This window comes from Leguminivora glycinivorella, chromosome 20, assembly GCF_023078275.1.
Source record: "Leguminivora glycinivorella isolate SPB_JAAS2020 chromosome 20, LegGlyc_1.1, whole genome shotgun sequence".
Taxonomy (NCBI): domain Eukaryota; kingdom Metazoa; phylum Arthropoda; class Insecta; order Lepidoptera; family Tortricidae; genus Leguminivora; species Leguminivora glycinivorella.
In genome coordinates, this window is record NC_062990.1 from 10967745 (window position 1) to 10974293 (window position 6549).

Below are 6549 nucleotides of genomic sequence, written 5' to 3' on the forward strand. Positions count from 1 at the left end.
ATTTTAAGAAATGCTGCCTGGTCAAATTCAAATCAACAAGAAGATGTGTCAAATTTCAAACTGTACAATTAAATGATACTAGCCAATAAAAACAAATTTAAGCCATATTGAACCATATTACAAAGAGCGTTGATTGAGACAATTTTTAAAGCATGTGCAAATGGAAAAAAGTCTAGTGAGCCAATCCTGTGTCCAAACATGTGGAAAAAAACTTAGTTCGGCCACGCCCTATGAGTAGATCAAATTGGACCTTATTCTGATCAGGAAATAAAACATGTTTTATTTAAATATTGTATGAAATTATGAATTTCAGCGTTGGTTAAGAAATACCAATCAGGAGTGAGGAAGTGGGAGCTAGTGGGGATTTCAGAGTCTTGGAAGGGATGTTTGAAATGGGATGCAAGGATTGAGGATTCATTCATTGGCATTCGGGGATTAGAGAGCCTTCCGCTCGACCGTCAGACTGGTTCTATTTAGGTTTATTTGGGTAAATCTAGATTACCTATATTATGTCCTAGCCTAGATTTTGCTAGTATTTCATGATACTGGTATAGTTTGGGTTGGAGGATAATATAGAGTTTTGTGTTAAAAGCGTATATTTCAGTGTTTAATTGGTGTAAATTTAAGTGTCTTAATTGTTATTGTTTTGGAGCTCGATCACTGCTAGTATTATAAAGTGTACTAGTAGAGTTTAGAGTTGTAGAACAATAGTGTTGCTAAAGTTTTAAAGTTTGGTTAGATTTGTGAGTGTTTCTTATTAGTTAAAGAGTTAATTGTGTTTTAATGTGTGAAATGTTTTAGCTTGGATTGTTTTAGTGTTATTTTACGCTAGAATAATCTTTGTTGAAGGATTTCATATATTACTTAGTTTTGTTAGTTAATTAATAACTTTTGTAAATAATTATTGGGGTAGATTATTTTAGTAGGATGAACTGGTCTGATATTTTGCAGTTCTTTGGAGGGATAGGGCGGGTAACCTAACGGTGTTCAACTATAGCCCTAGTCAACCAAGGGACATTTCTTGGGTTATTTTAGTAGAGTCCAAGTGAGCTCTTGGCAGTTTCCTGCGTTTATTAAGACAGGATTTTGCTCCTGGAATCTGGACGATTTGAGTTGTTATCTAAACTTCTTAAATTTGCCAGGTTCTTGTCCAACTTTCCTATTTAACATTACCCGTCTGGCTGACTTCTTGCTGTCCCAATCCCTAGTGTGAGAACCAGCCCACGTGAAGAAATAGGGTGTCAGGTCTAAGGGTTATTCTTCACCCGTCTTAGTTAGCTTTAGCTAGAGATTTTCCATTGCACTTTCGGAAAATCACGCGAGTAAATTAAATGTGCGATTCGGATCGCTAGTTTGCTAATATGTCGGTAGAGTAGATGGTTAGTTTAGCTGTTAGGGCTAGGATTTTGTTTGGTATAGAAATTATTAGTATTAAAATTGTTTTCTCCTTTTCAAGTCTTTATTCATTTTCTAAAAGTTAATTATATATTTTTAACACGGGTTTTGGCTACTTAATATGTTAGACTTTAGCTGTGTGTGATTTTATAAATTAAAAATAAATAAATAAATATTATAGGACATTTTTTACACGGATTGTATGAGTCCTACGGTAGGCTCAGGAAGGCTTACAATGAATGTTGTTCAATTATTGATTTGGGATTAGTAAGGCTAATAGGAATTTATTAACTATGTTTATTTATGACAAATGACAAACTCGACATATACATTTATGACTTTATATATATATTTTTGATCCCTTGTATTCCTACTGGTAGTAAATAAATATATTGTGGGAATAATAAAATTAAATAGCTCACAATATAATGTAAGATTGTAAATTCATTTTGTTTTTAAAATAAAAATGTTTATTTTTAATTAGCTTGTCCCTCAGCAGTTTGTCTGTCTATTCTGTTATCTATGAACCTGTGATTTTTACATAATGGCTTTCAAATATAAAGTCATATTTTTCCAAATACCTATCATAAATGATTTGTCTAGACTGGATCGAGGCAGAAAGTTGCAAGATCGTGGTTTATTTTGGTCCGAAAGGTGATACAAAATGACTACATTAACAGTTTGGATAATATTATTTTGATAAATACCTACAAAAAACAATGATGTACAAAATTACAGAATTCTGGAGAATTGGAGTGGTCAGATACACTGCTCTACTACCAGTATTTGATATTTTAAATTGTCCCTTTGAAAATCCTCTCTATGGTGATGAAAGTGTCACAACATAATGGCTCGGGCAAATGAAAGTAGTCCTGTCATTATGAAAAGATGTCCCTTCAGGACCACAAAATAGTTCCTTCAGAACTGGGGCAGGGGTCTGACCCGTAACTGGATGATGGCCATGGACTGTCGCGGAGGCGGAGCGACATCTATAACCCCAAAAATAAAATATTTTAAATTGTATTATATTTACTATTGACTTTCTATATTATAATATGGTGACATTTTAGATTATTTACTGACAAACATTAATTATTTTAATTCTGACATAATTATGCTCATTTGTTTATTTGTGTTTATTTAACTATTTACAATCTGATTATATTTGATTAAACTCCATCTTTTAATTACAATTTATTATTCACTCTGATTTTTGTTGTGAATCCACAACATCCATTTATTTTGGTTATTGACATTTTAGGGTTATTAGGGCGTAATAGGACATTACTGTTTCATAATATGCAAAAAGGACTGGTTACTATTTGCGGCTACAACAATGGGTTCTACATAAACACTAAACGATCACTAGGTCAAAATACTGATCCAATATAAGATATTAACTTAATTGATTGATTTCGTTTCATGGTAATTAATTTTATTTAATACAATTTAGAGTTTCAATTTCTGTATGGTTATGTAGGTTAACTAAATAGGTAATTGATGTTAGTTAGGTATTTATAGGGTCAGAATATTACAATTGGTGTGCGTAACCAGGATGTATATATATATATATTTTATTTACTAGCGTGACCAAGATGTATGTATATATATATATTTTATTTACTGTCGTGACTCGGGATGTACATAATAGTACAATTGGCGCTAGCGTTACCACGATATACATATATTTTATTTGGTGGGGTAGGCCAGCGTAACTAGGATAAGTAGATTTTGATTAAAGTGGTTAGTCTTTTATAAATCTTAGAGTTCATTTACAGTGGTATTCATTATTTTTAATTTCTTCATTTTAGTTTTTATAGTATTGAGTTATATATCTTGTATTGGATCAAAGCTGTTGTTATAGTTGATTCGTGTAGTCGATTGATTATAGCAACACAATTGTTGTTGTGAAGACGGATAGCATATTATGAAATAGGTACTTAATTTTATTATTGTAAATTTTATTCATACGTCTATTTAGTAGGTATACCGTCAATTGTAATTCATTCATACTCATATTGTAATTTATATCAGATATTGTTCAAGTTTAAGTAAAGTTTCCTACATGGGGAGGCGTACATAGAAGTGTTTTAAATAGTTTATTACGTTACGTTCATACATAGAAGTGTTTTAATAGTTTATTACATTTCGTTCGTACATAAAAGTGTTTTAAATAGTTTATTACGTTATGGACGTAGTTACATAGAAACGGTTTAAATAGGATACTACGCGTCGTACATTTTAGTATATTTGCGTGTGAAATTATCATTTTGAAGTAGTCTAAAATGAAAGTTACCATTCTGAATTGTTATTTATGGCATCTTTGTTGGCGTCACTTAAATTCTTGAGAACACTTATAGTTCGACTAGACGTCGTGTTACAATCTTAAGTCCCTTTGTTTTTGTAATCTAACAAAAAGTTGTCGCGCCAACCACTTGACCATTTGTCGACGATAGAACAAGTGTTATAAATGGTTTTTGCATAAAAACGTAAGCGTTTGTTAGTTAGCTTGATTATTTTCGAGTAGGGAATATAATTTTTTATGTTTTATAGTTGTTCTTACCTACATGTTTAAATTTCGTTATACCTATTGATTACTTTGTAGATACTCAATATATAACTAAATTCAGTATGTTATTTTGGACAGCGGGATACCAATTTTTAATATAGTATTTTTTAGGGTTCCGTAGCCAACTGGGAGCCCTTATAGTTTCGCCATGTCTGTCTGTCCGTCTGTCTGTCCGTCTGTCTGTCCGTCTGTCCGTCCGTCCGTCCGTCCGTCCGTCCGTCCGTCCGTCCGTCCGTCCGTCCGTCCGTCCGTCCGTCCGTCCGTCCGTCCGTCCGTCCGTCCGTCCGTCCGTCCGTCCGTCCGCGGATGATCTCGGTAACCGTGGGCGCTGGAGGGCTGAAGTTTGGTGCCAGTGTGTATATCAATCACGCCGACAAGGTGGCCGGTTTTTTTTATATACTACGTCTGTGGCAAGCAAGCATACGGTCCGCCTGTTTTATGTTGAAATCAGAAAATAATTGTAATAATAGTTGCAGTTATATTAATAATAGTAGTTGCGTTTAGTTTAAACGAATGTTTTATTTCAGTTTGTGAAGTAAAGACAAAGGGAAGGTTATATTTAGTTGATTAGTAACACTTTGTGTTTCATGTAATGAAGTAAATATGCTCGGTTACATAATTTACAGTACCTAAAGATATAAAACAATTGAACACATTTTAGGCTTGTATGAACTTTTATCGACGGTTTATACTTAGTTGTAGGGAAATATATATAATACAATACTTATATTATTTGAATTAACAAAAAAAAAAAAGAATTTTGGAATTAGGGTAGTATTCAACAGCAGGCATTTTACGAAGTAAAAGTTAAATTTATTAAAGTAATACAATTACATCACCCTGACTTTAGTAAAGAATTTTATTTACAAACCGTAAGCACTTTAGCTGGGGTTTTGTTCCAATTAGACGACCAAGGGGAAATTAAAATATTAGGTTTTCATAGCTAAGCATTGAGTGACTCAAGTGTAGTTTTGATAATTATATATTATATTTCAAGCCAGATAAATCACAAGAAAATGTCATCTATTTTTCAGAAGTTTTAGGAATAGATTTATTGAGCAGATACATAAAGTAATGAGTCACCAAGGCATGTACAAAGTTATTAAGTATATTAGAGATTGGTTCTATTAGAAAAGCAATACACCATTTTAGTAAAACGAGTTATCCTTGTGTGTCATGACTGTCAGTTAGTAAAAAGCGACGTCGGAAAAAAAAGTAGGACCTTTTGCCAATCTATAGTTAGGTACTCAAAATATTGAAAATATGGTAATATATATTTATGGTGGAAGATTTTTGCTTACTGGTTAATTTGGTATTAGTGGTACAGGATGCGTTTCGTAAATTCGTTAAATTTTATAACTTAAGGAAAGCTACTGTTTCGAGTTAGAGGTTCATAATTGCGACCATAAAACATTTACGTTTTATGTATATAGGTAGATTTTGTTTCTTTAAATTACATACGTATATACTTTTGTAAACGCCTCTGCTATTTGAGGTAGTTAAAATGCTAATGTTTTGTGTAAGGTCCTTTGCTTATGTGGGTTATACATAATATATTAACGTTTATTTTTATTTGAGAAAGTTATTCAAGAACTCTATATTCATTAGTGTGTATTAACTGTTTTTGGAGGGGTTGTGAGGCGGCTTCATTCCATCTTTAAATTCAATTTTATTTTAATTTATTAAAATATAGAAAAATAAATACACATATTCATCATATCACTGACTTTTAATGCTAAATTAGTAATGAAGCGTTTATTATATAGATTATATAGCACCATTTTATTTCTTCAAACACGTAGATTTTTAAAATTCTATTATATTTAAAATCAGTATTTTAAAAATATGAATATTCAAATTAGACAAAACACATTCCTAATTAAAAAAAAAAACTGTTTTACTATTTTAAAATAATTTAAACAAAAAAAATATATTTCTCTGAATTTTTAAACTATATTTAGCTATTTTTATTTTACAAAGGTTTATTGCTATTGAACTGGGCTCTCCATATTTTTTTTTTCCTTCTTCTTCTTGATTTTAAATAGGTCATTTTGGGGAACATTTTCCAATAGATATAAAAAAAATAGTTTTTTTTAGTATATCTCTTTTATAAATATATTAGGTATATGTTTGCTAATGTAGATTTTCTTAAAAATGAAATAATTGTAATTTTTATTTTAGTTTCAATTCTTTAAAAGGGAAAAGTTTTGGTACATTTTCGGGGATGTGTGAAAGTGAGAATGAAGATGAATAAATATGATGGTTGTCAGAAAACATGCTAAATTGAAAAAAAAAAATGTTTTTATTTATGCAGGGCCCTGAAAAAATAACAAAACTAAACAACGATATTTCTTTTGATATTCTGACCGGAACACACACACATACACAAAAGAGGTAATACGGTAGTTTGGAGTTAGGTTAGGCTCGCTAAAAAAAAAAGAGCATATTAGCAGGTTTAAGCTGCCGCCGTGTTATCTCTATACTACACACAACATCAGAACAGGAAACACTACACACCCATCAGTAACGAGATGTTTAGTACTCTCTCATATGGAAAAGCATAATCATGAAGTGAGCTTAGTATT